The sequence below is a fragment of the Gopherus flavomarginatus genome, chromosome 6 (assembly GCF_025201925.1).
Source record: "Gopherus flavomarginatus isolate rGopFla2 chromosome 6, rGopFla2.mat.asm, whole genome shotgun sequence".
Taxonomy (NCBI): Eukaryota; Metazoa; Chordata; order Testudines; family Testudinidae; genus Gopherus; species Gopherus flavomarginatus.
In genome coordinates, this window is record NC_066622.1 from 100906896 (window position 1) to 100927205 (window position 20310).

Below are 20310 nucleotides of genomic sequence, written 5' to 3' on the forward strand. Positions count from 1 at the left end.
GAGAGGTATCCCAGCATGCAATACTTCCTTTCTATATCATATACTGTATCTCCAAAGAGAATCCCTTTGGGCATTATAGTATTTCTTTCTAATAGCAGTCTGTAAATTCACTATCCTTTTAAGTTTTTTTTTAACTACAGAAGCTTCCTAAGAAAGCAAAGACCTCATCCTAACAGCAATGAATGTTGATGTTTTAGGTGCATGCCTGCAGTGCATTGTGCAAATTATAAAGACAGACATATGGTTCTACAGGTGGAGGCTTGTTCAGATGAAAGATTTGTTTTCATTTGTCTAATACTATCAGAAGGCAAATTCTATGGAATATCAATACAATTTGCCACTTCAGAACCTAGGTGCTTGCATGAATTAATGTATGGGAGATCTTGATGTGTACTTAGGCAGAATAAAAATGCTATATTATGACTCTAGCAGGATATGTCTACTCTTAACTTAGTATGGTAGCATACAATGCTGCTATGTTAAAGAAAAGATGGCTCTTCCATTCCGAACACCTGTTTTCAGTTGTCAACTTATTGATTAAAAATTCCTTGTCTGGTGATTGGCCTCAGCCTGGAAATATTATCCTCCAACTTTGGGCAGGGTGGTGGCGGGGAATGGCTTAGCTGTATCTGAATAATTGCTCATAGTTACATACACTAAACAATATCTATACATCAGTATTATATTTATTATAATGTAAACCTTCTCTAACACATTCCTGAGAGAGATAAAAGGTCCCTTCCCAATTCCTTTATTTAAAAAACAAAAAGCAATGATTAGTCCTTAACTGGGAACAGACGTCTTGCTGATTGTGAAAAAAATCTCTAAAAACTGCAGTGTAAAACACAGCTCTTCCAGGAAGCCTTTCATCAACTTGATTCCTCCTGCCAAAAATGTTAACATTGATGAATGAAAAATGTATCTCAAAATAACAAATGCAAACAAACTCCTGGAACCAACCGTTGTGTACTTAACAGCATCCCATCCCTTCCCCGTTTCCTGATTTGTATGTTGTCTATGTAGATAGTACGCTCTCTGCAGCATGGATCTGGGCCAGATTCTCTGCTGCAACCGGGTTCCTCGGGCCACAGAAGAGAGGAGGTTTTAACTGCCTTCCTCATTCTTTGCTTGGCTTCAGACTTCTCTAATATGTGCCAGATAGCAAACAGTACCCGAAGAGATGATTCACCAGCTGAGGATAGCTGGAATGATGCTTCCTCTGCAGACCCTTGGCATGCACTGATATTATAGCAGGTAGTTCATGAGCTGACTGTATCAGCTTTATGCCTGATGGGCACTTGCCAACCGTGGAGGGAAATCCCTAGCTAGTTGGGGAGCAGCCAGCTGGCACATTCTTTGCACCATGTGAGCTGTGGAAAGAATCTTCCCCCTTAATTTCACACTATATGCAAGACCCTCTGCATACACACAAATAATACTAAGTATAGAACTAATAACTTTGGTATTGTATTTCTTTAATCTGCCTTCACTACAAACCACACACTTCAACATCACCTCAGGTATATTGCTTACTGTCACGCTGTTCTCTCAGCAGGCAATCATGTGACAGAAGACTGTAGCACAGCAATGCATTCCCTTCACAAATTCACTTAAGGCTGGGAACTCTTTCTCTGAATTTCTTAACTTTGTGAATTTAAATCTCAAAATTAACATTTTGGAAACTTAGTTGTTTTACATTACAGTAAATCGTTCCATAGAGTACAAAATCATTAGAGGTCTCCACAGAAGATAGGCAGGAAGAAGTACAGTATTGTATAATTTAACAAAACCTTTCAGATTTGCAGCTGTGAACTGTAAGTTTAATAGTTTCATCCTGTTGAGACTGTGGTGCTTTTGATCTTGAATAGAAATTAACAGACACCTGTGTATAGAATTTGTTATATTAACACTGGATTTCTTAATGTAAAACAAAATGTCTCTTGCATTCTCTCTCTTCCAGGGTATGCTTCATTTTTTATATCTGGAGCTCTTACAAAGTTATTTCTTATTGCCTATTTCACCTGTTATTCTGTGTAAGGTATTAAGGTCAGTTTTAGCAGCAGTTTCACACACCTTTGTCATATGAGGTGTTAGAAGTAACTGTTCTTTTCACAGTGCCACTTTAACTACTATGTATTGCAGCAGGAATTCTGGCAACCGCTATATTTGAATAATGGTTGAAATTAAGCTTCCATTAGCCCCTCCTTCCCCATCTTCTCAGCTATTCATAATTTTGTCAAACAGATTTTTGGAATGAAATTTTCCATGCTTATTCTCCAGCTAGAGCCAGCTCTTTTATAGAAATCCTACTAATGCCTCTGAGTTTAAAGAATATTTAAAATGAACAAAACAAACAAACAAAAATGTGTCCCATATAATAGCACTTAGTGCTTTCTGTGTTCAGTGTGCTTTACAAAAATTAACCTTCAATGCAGCATGGGAAAATAAGTATTGTATCCCCATTTACCACATGGGGAAACTAAGATAGTAGTGAAAAATTCCCATAAAAATATGCATACCTAACTCACCAGCTCTGACCACACTTTATTTAAAACTGGATTTCCTGCATTTTCTTTTCTTTGAACGAGAGCATTAGGTGCATGTATTTGTCCTAAAGTGCTGTTGGTTAGACTGCAGGAGCTTAGTAGAGCAGCAGTTTTGTACAGAGGCTGCACTAATCTCCCTTTGGTGCCTTTGAAAATCCCAGCCAAAATGTTCTAATGTAAATTTATTGGATAGCAACTGAACCCATTGACTCCTCTCCTCTTTAACTTTAAAAGCTGCCAGTGGATCCCCTGACCCCCTGTGGGTGAAAGTCTTTTTGGCTGTTCTGTATACATGAAGTGGTTGCTGGAAGGGGATTCATATGGACAACTGTTATGTTCCAATGGCTCTACCAAAACCTCAAGATGACATGATACCATACCAGCCCCCATCACATGTGTTGAATGGGAGTTTAGGGATCAGGGGGCATTGTCAGCATTTTCCCATAGTTTTGAGGGTTAGGGAGGAAATGCACCAACAGTCTCTATACACCCCCAATCTGCTCAAATTTATTCAAGATTCTAATGTGAATAATTTGTCTCAAGGGAGTACTTGACCCACTAGGATATAGACAAAAAAACAGAGCCTTCCTTTGTTCTTGATGGGGAAAGTCTGCAAAGAGCAGAACTTGGTTAATAGATTATTTCAACTTTTAGTGCTATGGATTTGTGAATGAGAGCAAAATCAAGCCCTGACCACGAAATAGACTGCAAACCCCAAGATGAGAGGATTCCAGTAAAATAGTATGTCATTGTAAGAAACCTGACTCACCTACAGAAGCAGAGAGAAGAGAATGATTTTGGTCCCATGAAGAAATCAGTGCAGTATGTGGCTACTTTAATGAAACCTATAAGAATTTTTGCACACCACAGTAAATTCTAGTCATCACTGGAAACTTACTTGATTGAAAGATGGTGCTTCTGTCCAACATACGTTAAATGGAACAAATACTACCTTTGGCAATGAAAGCAGTTGTCAATACAGATGTAGCTGAAGTAATACGCATTTCTTGTACATGAATATAAATAGTAGCAAGAAAAAAAATAGTATTTCAGTACAAGCCAGCTGTTTGCACTCCTGTGTTCCTTCTTATACCTGGGGCTTTATAACATAAAATACTGTTATTGCTGGAAGTGTACAGTCTGATTTGCGGAGGTCTTGAGCTGCAGGTGCTCAGCATCTCTGAAAAATCAGACCAATAGCTTTTTAATAGTGTATCTGGGAACGATTGCAAGAACATGTCACCTCTGCAAATGGATATGAATCCCAATAAAAACACCCACTAACCTCATAGGAAATAATGTACACTTAACATGGATTTCTGTTCCAAAAAGTCTTTGTAAAAATGGGCTTGTGAGGGTCATTATTAATTGTTTCTTTCATTTGCATATCAAATTTGCTCTGTTTGCAAGTAACTAACTGCAAGCCCTGCAAACTCACTCTTGTAGCATGTCTAGCAGTCAAACTGGATTCTGTCTATGCTCACACATCATCCCTAGTAATACAGGTTCTACACAGCAAATTGTGCCCCTGTGACACCTTTGCAAATCCACTTATCATAAAATCATAGAAGATTAGGGTTGAAAGAAACCTCAGGAGGTCATCTAGTCCAACCCCCTGCTCAAAGCAGGACCAACTCCAACTAAATCATCTCAGGCAGGGCTTTGTCAAGCTGGGCCTTAAAAACCTCTAAGGATGGAGTTTCCTCCACCTCCCTGGGTAACTCATTCCAGTGCTTCACCATCCTCCTAGTGAAATAGTTTTTCCTAATATTCAACCTAGACCTCCCCCACTGCAACTTGAGATCATTGCTCCTTTTTCTGTCATCTGCCACCACTGAGAACAGCCAAGCTCCATCCTCTTTGGAACCCCCCTTCAGGTAGTTGAAGGCTGCTATCAAATCCCTCCTCATCCTTCTCTCCTGTAGACCAGTTTTCTCAGCCTCTCCTCATAAGTCATGTGCCCCAGCCCCCTAATAATCTTCATTGCCCTCCGCTGGACTCTTTCTAATTTGTTCACATCTTTTCTGTAGTGGGGGGGGGGGCAAAACTGGACGCAATACTCCAGATGTGGCCTCACCACTGCCAAATAGAGAGGAATAATCATTTCCTTCAATCTGCTGGCAGTGCACCTACTAATGCAACCCAATATGCCATTAGCCTTCTTGGCAACAAAGGCACACTGTTGACTCATATCCAGCTTCTTTTCCACTGGAATCCGCAGGCCCTTTTCTGCAGAACTGCTGCTTAGTCAGTTGGTTCCCAGCCTGTAGCAGTGCATGGGATTCTTCCATCCTAAATGCAGGATTCCGCTCTTGTCCTTGTTGAACCTCAGATTTCTTTGGCCCATCCTCCACTTAAGACAATGAGGTTGCACAAGGATAGTTGAGGGTATAATTGGCCTGCAAGATGTTTATTACTGGTGATATATGAGATGGAAAGAGTCCAATACCATCCTATTGCATAAGAAAAGTGATCGAGAAAATCTAAAAAAACTATTGCCCAATCTGCCTGCTTTCGCATGTCTATAAATTGTTCACTAAAATAATAACAAATCTACTATCGTGAAACCTGGATGAACAGCAACCTAGAGAGCAGGCCGGCTTTCGAAAGAATTATAGCATGATAGATCACCTCTTCACTCTAAACCAACTACTGGAGCGTTCAAGGGAATATAAGTTCCCTTTGTGCATTGCCTTCATGGACTACGAGAAGGCATTTGACAGCATAGAGACTAACACCGTTCTTGAAGCTCTTTCAGAACAAGGCATCAGCGTGAAATATATCACATTACTAAAGGAAGCGAACTCTGGCTGCAGCACAGACATATCGCTGTTTGATACTCCCCTCCGAATCCCCATTGAAAAAGGTGTGAAACAAGGAAATACAATTTCACCAAAACTATTTATAGCCTGTTTTGAATTGTTTTTTTGACGAGAAGACTTGAAAGGTGGGATCAATGTCAACGGCGAGCGGCTAAACCATCTCAGGTTCGCAGATGATATAGTGCTGATAGCCAAAAATACAGCCCAGCTTGAGAGAATCCTTAAAGAACTGAACGCGAAAAGTAGTCAAGTCAGATTAAAAATGAATCGGTCAAAAACAAAATACATGAGATCAGATGTTCTGCCAAGAACCCAAATAACTCTTGGAGAAGAGCAGATCCAAGAGGTTGATAAATATGTCTATTTGGGGCAGGAAGTCAACATGCGCCACGATCAGAAAGGTGAACTGTCGCGCAGAAAAAAAGCTGGATGGTGGACATTCAAACACATCAAGGACATCCTCCAAGAAAAGACATCAGTCGAGTTGTACCCTTTTACACAAAGAGAAAGTTTTGCTTTAAGTTACTAATGAAAAAGCAAACCTTTAAAACACCAAATAGAAGCAAGATTAGATCCATTAGAAAGGATGAAATTATTACTCAGCCCAAATAGACCATGTAATAAATAGGAAACAAGTGTGTTCTTAAATGACAAGTCAGTTAGCAAATTCTTCATCTTCCAGCCTTGATTCCTGTAGCCTTGATATTGAGTATTTTCTTTCTTTGTAGAGACCTCACTCCTTCCATTTTCTGGCTCTTCCCTGCCTCTTTGTGTTTTGCTTTTTTAACCCAACTCTTTCTTTTAGATTTCAAGGCAATCTCTCTCCATTTTCCCTTCTCTATAGAACTGAAAGATGGTATGCTGACAAGCAATTTGAGTTCATTCTGTAGGTTTTACAACACCCTGGCAATAGCACTGACTCCAGGATGTCATTTAGTTCTTTACTAATTTGAGCACTTAGCCATAAAAGCCACCACACATGCTTATCTGTGTTGCTTGCTCCTGTCTGTAAGTCACAATACAAGGAACACCAGGCAGGTTATTTTTACCTACCTGTTGTGTTGGAAGTTATAGGATATACATTTTTCCTGTAGAACTTGTGCAGCTTTTTCTGGTTCACTCAACACATCAACTACTTGGTGTGCAGAACTCTGTATACTTTTGCTTTCCAGATTAATCAAACAAGGCCAATATGAGCATTTGTTTGCTTGTTTCTTTTTTATACAGTATTAAGATCATCATGTCTTCTATAACAGGAAGGCAAATCATTTAATGAAGGATGCTGATCCTATAAACTTTCTCTTCAGTGAATGGCCCTTACTCACACAAGTAGTCCCACTGAAATCAAGGGTCTATAGTGCTATGAATCATGATTTGCAGCCCTACCTGAATACAGACTTGCAAATACAAACCTAGTAATGGATAATGAAAACTCATAACTTTAATGATATTGTTATTAAATGGCAAAAAGAATTTTAAGATAGAGTTAGGTTTTTCTAGTGACAGCTAGTGCCCTTCCAGAATGTTGAGTTCAGCAAAACTCAAACTTCTGAAAACCAAGAAAGACAGAGTCAAGTTAAATGCCCACATAACCTTAATTCTACCCCTCTGGAGCTGGTATCACACTCCAGCTGCATTTGCTGTGTTAGTTGTAGCTGTATTCAATGGTGGAGGAATAAGCTGGAGCAGCTTGCAAGAGCTGTAGTTGTGATACAAGGAGATCTGGAGATTGGTTTAAGTCTGCAGTCATAGAGCTGTGACTGTGATCGGAGGAGATCTGCGTCCGAGTCTCCCTCCCCCATGTGCTATCAAAGGAAAGAGGTCCGTGTGTACCTTGAGGTTCCAGTCTGCCTCATCTCAGTACAGAACTGTTTTGGTTGTGTCGTGAGAAGGTCACAAGTTTAGTTTTGCCATGCACATTGTCAGCAGTGAGATGAAATATGAGAGCAATCTGTGAATTTAATGATGGGTAGGGAAAAGTATAGGCTTAGGTGATATCCACTGTGCAAGTGTGAAGGGGCGGTAAAAAGCCACAAAGTGGTTGTTAAATTTAACTGTCAGAAGAGTAGGCTCTCTGTGTGTGTGAGCATAGGGCAAGTGCAGGTAGTGCCTGTCTGTTACAGTGAAAAGGCAGAACAGGATTATGTGTGTTCTGGGTGTTATAGCCAAGCAGAGTTGGGCCCCTCACTCCCACTACCCACTCCCAGCTGGGACTCCCACCTCTGCTTCAGTCAGGCTTCCCCAGCTATGCCCCATTTCCACCCCTCCTCCAAACTTGGCCTCTTCCACACACACATTTGTGAGATCCAACCCCCAGTGGGGATGCTATGTATCTAACTATTCATTTTCTAGATTTCTGATGTTTGAATCTGAATTACTTTCCACTCTCTTCATCCCCCCCCCCCCAACCTCAGATCACATGGAGGGGCAGGGATAGAGCTCAGACAACCCAAGAAGAGCAAGGTCCTCCAGATCCACTGTGGGTACTGGGGCAAAGAGAGGGGCTGAGCCTCCAAAGAGGTAGTGATCCCCCAGATCCTCATGAAGGGTAGAATTCAGGCCTGGCAGTCCCTCTAACCCTAAACCTCCAACTTCCTCTGTTATCCTCAGTCTCGAACCTCTCCAATCTTTTCCCCTCACACTCCCACTAATCCCTACATTCCTCGAGCTCCTCTTCCTTCTTCCTTCCATTACCACCTATGTATCCCTGTCCCCAGAATATCCCTAAGCCTTGCTTCAGACCTATGCCCCTTTTGCGCATACTTTTGCACCCCTAAATCAACCCTCACTGCCTAGTGAGCATTTTAGAATTCTCCTTTAAGCAGGAAGGGCTTGCAACTTTAGCTAGAGCAGAGCTAGCACTCCATTATATTATTTAGGGCTTGTCTAAACTGACAATTTACAGCGCAGCATCTTTCTGGCTCAGGGGTGTGAACCCTTCCCCCCCATACACACCCGAGCACAGCAAGATTCATTGCTGTAAAGTACCAATGTAGACAGTGTACCATTGCTGGGAGCTCCTCCCCACGTGGACGTGATTTTTTAGAGCTCTCTTCCAGCGCTGCGCCACGACCAGACAAGGTACATTAAAGTGCTGCTGCAGCAGCTCTTTAGCATTGCCAGTGTAGACTAGCCCTGTCATAAACAGATAGTTAAGGGTTAATGTCTCTTTTACCTGTAAAGGGTTACAAGCAGTGCACCTGGACCTCCTGACCAGAGGACCAATCAGAAGACAAGATACTTTCAAATCTCGGTGGAGGGAAGTCTTTGTTTGTGTGTTTTCTTTGTCTGTTGTTCTCTCTGGGTTCTGAGAGGGTAACCAGACGTACTTACAGGTTCTCTCTCATTTTCTATTCAAATAGTAAGTAACAGTAGAAGGCGGTTTAGTATTTTTGATTGTTTCCTTTATTTGCAAATGTGTATTTTGCTGGAATGATTTTAATGTGTGTTTATGCTAGGGGGAAGACTCCTCTCAAGTGTCTATAAGCTGAAAGACCCTGTAACATTTACCATCTAAATTACAGAGACAACTTTTACTTTTTTTCTTTCTTTTTATTACAAGTTTTTCTCTTTAAGACCTGTTTGATTTTTCCCCTTGTTGAGGCTCAAGGGAATGGACAAGGACCTTCAGATCCCACCTTACATGGTGGAGAGGTAGGGATAGGAGTTCAGACCCTCCCCAGAATGGCAGTCCCCCTGCCCCAGAACTTGACTCACGGGATCGAGGGGCAGGGAAGGGAGATCACATGGGGGGTGGAAAGGTTGGGGGCCCTCACATAGTGGCACACATATGGGAAGGGAACATGTTAACAGCTGATCTTGTCCTTCTAGTCCTAAGAGTTGCCAACTTTCTAATTGCACAAAACCAAACACCCTAGCCCCGAGGCTTCACCCCCAATCCACTCCATCTGCCCCCCCCCATCGCTTGCTCTCCCCGACCTTCACTGGGCTGGGACATGGGGTTGGGGTGTGGGAGTGGGATGAGGGCTCCAGCTGTGGGTGCAGGCTCCGGGGTGGGGCCAGGGATATGGGGCTCAGGGTGCAGAAGAGGGCTCTGGGCTGGGGCCGAGGAGTTTGGAGTGCGGGAGGCAGTGTGGGCTCTGACTGGGTATGTGGACTCTGGTCTGAGGCTGAGGATGAGAGGTTTGAGATGAAGGACGGGGCTGGGGCAGGGGTTTGGGATGTTGCGAGGGGGTGCAGGCTCCTGGAGGAAGTTTGGATGTGGGAAGGGACTCTGGGATGGGGCAGAGGGTTGGAGTCCAGGAGAAAGTTCAGGGTGTGGGGTCCCAGTGGTGCTTATTGCAGCTCCCGGGAAGCAGCCACCAGGTCCCTGTAGCCCCTAGATGCATAGGAGGCCAGAGAGACTTCACATGCTGTCCCCACCCCAAGGGCCAACTCCTCAGCTCCCATTGGCTGGGAACCGCAGCCAATGGGAGCTGTGGAGACAGCCAGGGAAGCTCTGTGCTCTGCCTCCACAGCTCCCATTGGTCGCAGTTCCCGGCCCAAGGTTGCTCCTGAGCCGGCCCTTGGAACGAGGGCAGTGCGTTGAACCTCCCTGGCTGCCCATGTGTCTAGGGCTGCAGGGACCTGGTGGCTGCACAGAGTGAGGGCATTCAGGGAGCCTGCCTTATCCCCAGGTCACCACTGCACCACCAACTGGACTTTTAATGCCCCAGTCAGCAGTGCCAACTGGAGCTGGCAGGGTCCCTTTTTGACTCTGCGTTCTGGTTGAAAACTGGATGCCCAGCAACCCTACAAGTCCCTCTGTCACTCAACCTCATGTCCCTCTTCCCAGTCTCTCCATTGCCTCCCCATAACCTGACCTGCCAACCCTTTATTCCCACCACCTCTTCTACCCCAGTTACCCTCCCAACAAACAATTGCTCATGTAGTTTATTTTCTTGTCAAAAAATAGTTTCAGTGCATTCTGAATGTTCTGCTGTGCTCAGATTGCATTGCCCCAAAATAAAAAAGCCCTTTGAAAGAGGCAGATTGGAGGACTATTCTTGTTTCTGTCCTGGACCAGATTTGATTTACAGTGCATGAAATGGTGCTGAGATCAGATGACCATAACATCTCCTTGGAGCTATGCAGGTCCTGGCAGTTTTTAAGATCGTTAGCCTCCTTGTGTGCAGGCACCAACTAGTGTATTTGGTGGTGAGTCTTAGAACTGCTTGACATGTGCCTACCTTTTTCAAATAATATTTTAATTTGATTTCTCCCAAAGGGTTGTTGGGTGCTATGCACCCTTTTGGGGTAAACTCCTTGCCTGTCTGAGACCCTGGGACAATGACCTCAGCTGTGATTTAATCTCTTTCTATATGCAACAAAACATTGCCAAAATGCGTCAATCTTAAAAAAAAAGCCCTTTGAAAGGATTTTTTTTTCTGGGGTCTGTAACTCAGGAATCCATTCATCAAAGGGCCCCAAATTTGGATCACTAACTTGAGCACAAGTCTCCTTACATTGTACTCTGCTCCTGGTACCAGACAGAGCTGGGCAGGGTCATCTTCTGCCTCTACTTAATAATGGGTGCAAAGTGACTGAGGTTACTGGAGTTTTTCACATTCCCAACATTTCCTTTCACCCTATTCACACCGGATACCCCCATCAAGCATGCCAAATTTTAAGGCAATCTGTGTAACCATATGGATTTTAGAGCAGTTAGAACAGCTGAGCTTTAAACAGAAAGCAGGTCTTAACCTTAACTGTAGCAGAGCTGTTTCTCTGTTATAATACCACTGCATTCTTTATGGGCTGTTTCATACAAAGAAAAATGAAGAATTTAAAATTACAGCCTTAAGCCTCCCTACGTACTTTCTAGAAAATAGAAATAAAATTATGTAATTCAATTGTATCTAGTATTGGCCACGTTGTAAAAAACAAACACAAAACTCCCAAACCCATAGAACTTTGTCAGCGGTTGGTTAAAACACTTACATACATTGATGAGTACTTACCAGGAAAACCTCTCCAATCTTATTTTCTCTTTTTATCATGCATTTGGTAAACCTTGTGATTAAAGCATAAAATTTACTTTTAGAAAACTAGCATTCAGAAATTGCATTAATTAGTAAACATTAAAAATTCCTCCCAAAACACACAGATTCAGCATTTCAATGTGATTTTTTTAATTACTTCAGGAAGATTCAAACTCTAAAAATGCATGGAGTCTATTCTCTCCATACAGATGTGCATCTCTCAGTGTCAGTGGGAGTTACATGCAGGATGGAGGGAAAAACAGACCACTTGAAGATTCTAGAGATAAATGTTAACTATGCATACTCTTAATATGTGGGTACATTCTTTAGTTCAAGGGGACTTTGGTTCCTGATTTGAACCACTAGATGCTACTGCAATAGAAATGATTAATAATCATAATATACTTTACTGGTTACCTTTGCCATTTTAGACAGGCAAATCTACTGTTCTGCTAATCAAACACAGATTTTCAGACAGTTTGAATCATGCACATTGTTCTCTCCCTCTTGATGAATTTGTGAGCAAAAAGGTTAAAACACCTGATTATGAATTTCAATTAGAAAAACATCTCTAATTATATTTAAAGTGTATTTTGCCATTTTTATAAGTGCCTGGTGGCAGGGACTATCTATTTAATAAATACTGGTATAGCATCTTATACGGTGGAGCTGTGGCTCCTGATTTGGAGACATTAATTCTATCGCAATTAAAAGTAATAAACCTCACATGAGATTTGGTTTGCAAATCCAAAACCAGGGCTGGTTCCGACCAGTGTTAGTCTGCCCTTATACTCGAGACTGACCTATACATTAATGTTTGAGTCTTCCAAGGGTAAATATTGTCCAGCCAGGAACCAATATTTTTTTAGCCTGGTGAAACGTTACTTTGCCAGATGAAACATTACCTTGTTCCTTAATACAGTGGTTCCTAAATGCTCCTTCCCTCTGTCATCACAGGAAATCTTTGCTATTTAGGTGGCCTAGAGCAGCTATCACACAAAGAAAGGAAGCAAAAGTGCCAGCAGCAGAAGTCATGCTCCAAATCTGACAACAAAGAATTTTTGTAGTGTTATGTAAGGGTCTGATGAAGGCTAAGAGAACTTTTTCTCTTCAATCACTATACAGTCATTCCAGGGTTAAGTTGCCATTATCTTAAATATAAACATATAACAGAATGTGAAATTAGCCCTTCTGGGACAGAATGGGAAGGATAAATCACCACAATCCTCCTTCCTGTTGCAGCATGAATACCAATAGCAGTCAGACATGCCTCTGACGAAGTGGGTATTCACCCACGAAAGCTCATGCTCCAAAACGTCTGTTAGGGTATGTCTACATCTACAATTTTGCAGCACTGGTTGTTACAGCTGTATTAGTACAGTTGTATAGGGCCAGCGCTGCAGAGTGGCCACACTTACAGCAACCAGCGCTGCAAGTGGTGTTAGATGTGGCCACACTGCAGCGCTGTTGGGCAGCTTCAAGGGGGGTTCGGGGAATGCGAGAGCAAACCGCAGGGAAGGAGACCTGCTTGCACGGGGGTTCGGGGAACGCGAGAGCAAACCGGGGAAGGAGACCTGCTTCCCCACGGTTTGCTCTCGCGTTCCCCGAACCCCCCTGCAAACCGCAGGGAAGGAGACCTGCTTGCTCGGGGGTTCGGGGAACGCGAGAGCAAACCAGGGAAGGAGACCTGCTTGATTACCAGAGAGGCTTCCTCAGGTATGCTGCGATACCTGCTTATTCCACGGAGGTCAAGAAAAGCGCTGGTAAGTGTCTACACTTGATTACCAGCGCTGGATCACCAGCGCTGGATCCTCTACACCCGAGACAAAACGGGAGTACGGCCAGCGCTGCAAACAGGGAGTTGCAGCGCTGGTGATGCCCTGCAGATGTGTACACCTCCTAAGTTGCAGCGCTGTAACCCCCTCACCAGCGCTGCAACTTTGTGATGTAGACAAGCCCTTAGTCTATAAGGTGCCACAGGATTCTTTGCTGCTTTTACAGATCCAGACTAACACGGCTACCCCTCTGATACTTGATACCAATAGCAGTGGCATGGAAATCTACCCACATATCTACACTCCATTAAATGGCTCCAGAAGGGCTTCTATTGATGGAAAAGCTGACTCTCAACAAAAAAACACTCAGGCTTGCTCTACACTAGGATATGCATATGCAGATATATAGTAAACTGTTATGGATAAAAATATATTTTATTTTGTGTACTGTTTCCCTGAAAAGAATACGCCAAAACAAAAATAGACATACCAGAGATGCATTTTGCCCCAGGCAATTTAAATCATTAGGCATTCAAATCCCAATTTCTTAAATTATTTGAAAACTCTTCCGTTGTGTTTATCATTAATGGCGAACACAGGAAAATATCTGCAGAGAGATTAATTGATGGCTAAGTTTTAAGTGATCATCAGTATGGATACAATTACACATTAAATAAAGCATACCATGCAACAACAGAAGCAGAAATATTTTTGCCATAGTCATAAATGCATTTATGCAAAGCACTAAATATTAAATCCAGTGATATATATACACTTGACATTTCCATGATGTTCATAGTGAACATGAACAATTAGGTTTTTGAATTGAAGTCTAAATATTATAATGTTCATTTTAATGAAGTACTGTCTATTGGGAAAAAAAATCAGAGAACTTAATGTTTTTCTGTATTTAATGTAAGGTCTAATACAATTATATGTTCTTCTCAGGGCCGGCGCTTCCATTTAGGCGGCCTAGCAATCACCTAGGGCGCCAGGATTATTGGTGGGCGGCATTTTGCCAGATGGGACTGTAGGCGGCTCCAGTGGAGCTGCCGCAGTGGTGCCTGTGGAGGGTCCACTGGTCCGCGGCTCCGGTGGAGCTGCCGCAGTCATGCCTGCGGAAGGTCAGTTGCTCGCGCGGCTCCGGTGGACCTCCCGCAGGCACCACTGCGGCAGCTCCACCGGAGCCATAGGACCAGTGCACGGGGCGGTGAAATTGCTGTGCGCTTAGGACGCTAAAACCCCTAGCGCCGGTCCTGGTTCTTCTAATTTGCAAAAATAGCAATTTATGACTTTATGCTGCTTCCTTATTCAGTGAACTGATGCAAGGGTGGGGTTTTTTTTAATGGATTCTAAAAAGCAAACTATGCCTACTACATTATAATTTTACAATATTTAAATATACAGTTTGAATGTATTTATTTTATAAACAATGATTTCAATTCATTGTGATATGTTACGATAAGTGGATTTAGTGTTATAACCATTTCTGATTCAAGGATTACTGACCTTGCGGGGGTGGGATGTCTTCCCTTGTAGGGGGAAGATATGCAGGAGAGTTGAAACTGTTCACAAAATTTCATGAATTTGCACTGTGCAACTTCTCAATATAAGACTAAGTGCAAATGGCAGCTTCACCCTGAAGACCTGAAAGATTTTCAGGAAAAATGGCAGCCCCTTGTGCATCCTGGACAGGAGGAAATGTCCTCCTGTCCCCCTTTCATGGCAATGCAGTTTTCTTCTGAGTTCCCTTACCACATGTGCTGTATCTGTGACTACAAAACAAGAAAATCATCAGGTACAGAGGATGGCATGCCACATAGACTATCTGCTAGACTTACTCCAAACCAATGGTACCCAATCAGATAGAATGAGGTGCTTCTGCTGGCATGAGGGAAGAGGAGAAGAACATAGTATGTTGGCAGTCTCTGGCCCATTCCTGGGTAATATGGCCCTTTTCTAGCTCTTCCCCTCTCTTTGCTCTGCACTGCACTATTGAGCAGAAGAGGGCATAGGGCACTGGGTAAAAAGTGTGGCAATGCTATGACAAAATATTTTAAGTTTAAAAGGGACATTTAGATTATTAGCTCCTGAGGTTCAGTTGTAATTTTAAAACCTTTAAATGGTCTGAATAGGAAAAATAAACTCTCCTTAAGGGTAATTTTTCCACTGCTGCTTGAAAATAGTTGAAGAAGCAATTAGATTTCCCTTTTTTGTATGCGCAAAACTCCAGTAGGACACTTAAGCAGAAAAAACAAATAGACCAAAAAACAGAGAGGGAAACTATAGCCCGGTATAAAAATCCCAAGGTCTTTATATGTTAAGTGCTCCATTCTAGTGGGTTGGGTATTAAATAGGAATGTGATTTTCTGACATGAAAAAGAGGGGAAATCACTCAATTTATGAAAGTTTGATAAACTTCCAGCAGGAGTTTTTGCCTCACAGTGAAGTATTCATCTGAAATATAAGAGTTAATTTAAGAGCACAGGTGCCATAAGGCATAGAATGTAAATTCGCCACACACCCGTACCCCACACAGTCACAGCCTCCATGTCTCTGAATGTATATAAGTAAGAAAAAGCTGCTTGCAAGAAGCCTTATTGTACATTACACTAATTGACATATACAGTTCAAAGCACAGGGCTAGAAGAACTATTTTCTTTTTGAAAGATAATTTTTAAAGCCTGTTTTTTAAAGTTAGGATTATGTTCACTAGATGGACCTGGCCTAGTATGGGCATGCCCAGCGTAAGCCTGCCCATCCACTCAACCAGTATCTTTGCACTTCTGTCTGAAATACCCCCCACTCCACATGTTTTAGGGGGCTGGGGCAGAGAAGTTACCATGATGGTTTGGACAGGGGCATTACCTGTTACCTATAACAATTAATCTGCTTGTTTTTCTCCAGGACAGCAGTGTCAAGAAATTCAAGGCTATATTCTAATGGTGCTCTGGGAGATAATCACAACTGATTTAGAAGTGGCTACAACACTGTGCAGACCCTACTGAACAGCCTTTTCCCATATCCTTGACTACTAGGTCTGAGGAGTTTCATCTCCTCTTCACAGTCTTGGCCAGTCATAGAACAGGAAATCTGTTAAATTTGGAATGCCAGAGGTACCATAAGGAACTGAAAAAAATCTGTCCTATGACACTCAGACTGTGTGTTGATCGATGTTGGGAACAAAAAGCATATTGTTCTGCTTTGAGTTTTTCATATTTTTGTACCCCACGTCCTACTTTCATCACTGAATCTGTGATTTGACAGCAAATCCTTTTAGCTCTAAGAAAATAGTTAAATGTAATCAAACAAACTGGCAAAAATAAATTTCCTCTTTCCCTCCCCCTCCCCCAGTAAAATTTCAATAAAAGCTGCTGGACAAAATGGTGACATTTTGCCCTTTGTGGGTGGCTTTGTTCGGTTTTAGACTTAACTGCAGCAATGGCAAAGTATGGGCCCATCAGTAATAGATAAGGCGGTATATTTCTTTGCTGCAGAGACTGAGTCACAAAGACCTTTGTTTTTTCTGCAGAAATAAAATAAGATGACAAAACATTTAAAGCAAAGCTATTCAGTAAAAGAGACGTTTTCATTTAATCTTTCTGAAATTAAAAATAAATGCCAAATTAGTTAGGAACATTTCTCAAGTGAATTGTTATGAGAGTGAAATAATGGGATATATTAAAGTATTCCTTTTTAAATTATGGTGTCTAACTGATTTTTTTAATATTAATATGTTTTTAAACAGATGTTGCATAGTAAAAAGGAAGCAAGAACATCATTTCCACAAGAATTAAAACAGTGGGCCAACTATATTTTTGGTTTAGGTCCACTGGCCTCATGGGTCATAGATACTAGCAAGAAATTAGGTCCAGCGGATTCAATCAATATATCGGAATAAATAAATAAGTTTAGATCCAGCATCCTGCTTTAGGTCCTGATTCAGTAAGGCATTTAAATATGTAGCACACATGAAGTACTTAGGCCATGATTCAGGAAAGTAATTGAGTTCCTTTTCAGGAAAGCACTTAGACACAAAATTAACTTTGCATGTGCTTATGTCTAACTTAAGATACTTAATTTACTAGGGATGCTTTTCTGAATAAGGAGCATATGTAGTGCTGTTGATTTTGATAGGTGTAGACACGTGCTTTAGTACCTTGCTGAATTGAGGCCTTAGGGCCCACTCATTCTGAAGGCAATATTTTGCCATTGATTTCTATGAGAGTAAGATCAAGCCCTTAGAATCTGTTATATTGTGTCTTTGTCCTGGGAGGATGAAAGACAAACTGCGTTACTAAAATGTCAATCCTCTATTCACTGAGTATTTTAGTATATAAATATGCTATAGGTTAGAGAGTGAAAACTGATTACCCGAGAACTCCAAGATCTCTGTACACTCTTTTTATAGCATCTAGTCAGTTTTGCAATTCAATGCAATTTATTTTGTCTTCTTTTCAGTCATCAGGTTCTAGCCGCTGCTGAAGGCTGGATATTATTCTAATGAGATATGGATACTATTATGTCCTTTTAAGAAACATGCTGGGATAATGAATGCCAAACTGAAACCCGCAGGGAACAGCAAATAATTTTCAATTATTTTAATAACAGTGCAGTTATTTTATTATCAATTAAGTTCAATTAATGTGAAATATTAATTTTGACATTTGTATTTTCTGAATACCATATTTAGAAGATACATGACAAACTAAACAAATAATAAAGTAGTAATTGGGAACCTCAATGTACATCTCAGACAGAAAGAAAATGAAAGAGAAATTTTATCTAATATACAATGGCTTTTAAAGATTATGAAATTTTATTTGTAGTGCTATGCAGCAAAACCTTAAGCATATTCTCACCAGCAACCACACATCACACCATAACAACTCTAACTCAGGAACCAATCCATGCAACAAACCTTGATGCCAACTCTGCCCACAATCTACACCAACACCACCATCACAGGACCTAACCAGATCAGTTCCAGCATCACCAGTTCATTCACCTGCACATCCACCAATGTTATATATCCCATCATATGCCAACAATGCCCCTCTACTATGTACATTGGTCAAACTGGACAGTTATTACGTAAAAGGATAAATGGACTCAAGTCAGCTATCAGGAATGGCAATATACAAAAACCTGTAGGAGAACACTTCAACGTCCCTGGCCACACAATAGCAGATGTAAAGGTAGCCATCTTACAGCAAAAAACTTCAGGACCAGACTCCAAAGAGAAACTGCTGAGCTTCAGTTCATTTGCAAATTTGACACCATCAGATCAGGATTAAACAAAGACTGTGAATGGCTAGCCAACTACAAAAGCAGTTTCTCCTCCCTTGGTGTTCACACCTCAACTGCTAGCAGAGGACCTCACCCTCCCTGATTGAACTAACCTCATTTTCTCCAGACTGACTCTTGCCTGTATATTTATACCTACCTCTGGAAATTTCCATTACATGCGTCTGACGAAGTGGGTATTCACCCACGAAAGCTTATGGTCCAATACATCTGTTAGTCTTAAAGGTGCCACAGGACTCTCTGTTGCAATACCATTGTGACCCTAAGAGCATCTCTATGGTAGAAGGCAAGGGGATCCCTCCTATCTAGCAGTGAGTTAATAGAATATCAGGGTTGGAAGGGGCTTCAGGAGGTCATCTAGTACAACTCCCTGCTCAAAGCACGACCAATCCCCAACTAAATCATCCCAGCCAGGGCTTTGTCACCCTACCCTTAAAAACCTCTAAGAAAGAAGATTCTACGACCTTCCTAGGTAACTCATTTCAGTGCTTCATCACCCTCCTAGTGAAAAAGTTTTTTCCTAATATCCAACCTAAACCTCCCCTACTGCAATCTGAGACCACTACTCCTTGTTCTGTCATCTGTTACCACTGAGAACAATCTAGATCCATCCTCTTTGGAACCCCCTTTCAGGTAGTTGAAAGCAGCTTTTAAATCCCCCCTCATTCTTCTCTTTTGCAGACTAAATAATCCCAGTTCCCTCAGCCTCTCCTCATAAGTTATGTGCTCCAGCCCCCTAATAATTTTTGTTGCCCTCCGCTGGACTCTTTCCAATTTTCAGATGAGGCCTCACCAATGTCAAATAGAAGGGAATGATCACGTCCCTCGATCTGCTGGCAATGCCCCTACTTATACAGCCCAAAATGTTGCTTGCCGCCTTGGCAACAAGGGCACACTGTTGACTCGTATCCAGCTTCTCGTCCACTGTAACCCTTAGGTCCTTTTCTGCAGAACTGCTTCCTAGCCATTCGGTCCCTAGTCTGTAAGAGTGAATGGGATTCTTCCATCCTAAGAGCAGGACTCTGCACTTGTCCTTGTTGAACCTCATCAGATTTCTTTGGTCCAATCCTCTAATTTGTCTAGGTCCCTCTGTATCTTATCCCTACCCTTCAGCATATCTACCAGTCCTCCCAGTTGAGTGTCATCTGCAAACTTGCTGAGAGTGCAGTCCATGCCATCCTCCAGTAATCAATAATAACTGCATGTGGCATTAATTAACTATATTGGCAGCAAGGGGAGGCAAGAGGAGCCACTGAGGGCACCCACATGATATCACAGATCTGAGTCTGGCATTGTGGAAAGTCCTGAGAATTTATATAACCGGAGGATGCTTTTGTATAAGAGGTAATAACTATATACTGGCTTGAACAAACAAAAAACAGTGGCAGAGGAGTCTATTAGCTTAGGATACAGTCATTACCAAGTTGACAAGGTGTGCACACAAGCAATTAGAATTATATTGAAACAAAATGTGATCTCTCTCACATACAACTTGTACACCTCAATGTTCAATGTGCTTAGGAAGGAGTAAAGCCTACAACCACAATGAATAGTTTTTTACTTGATATTTATTTTAAAAGCTTTTTTCACACTCTCCTTCAACTAAATGTATTTCTCATTCAAAATTTTTGTTAAAACTTCAATGGGGAAAGATTACATCCCCCGTCTGCTCTGCTGTTGTTGAAACTGTGGGAGATGGAGGATGGATGACTGAAAGGTTTAAAAAGGAATAAATGCATTATTTATTATCTCATTTATTGATATATTTATTATAAACACATTGGGATTTATTACAATGATATATAAGAAATGATGAAAAGGCTCTGAAATCCTCTCTGACCATTTACATACAAGCTTTTTCTGTGACTCTTGATCTTAG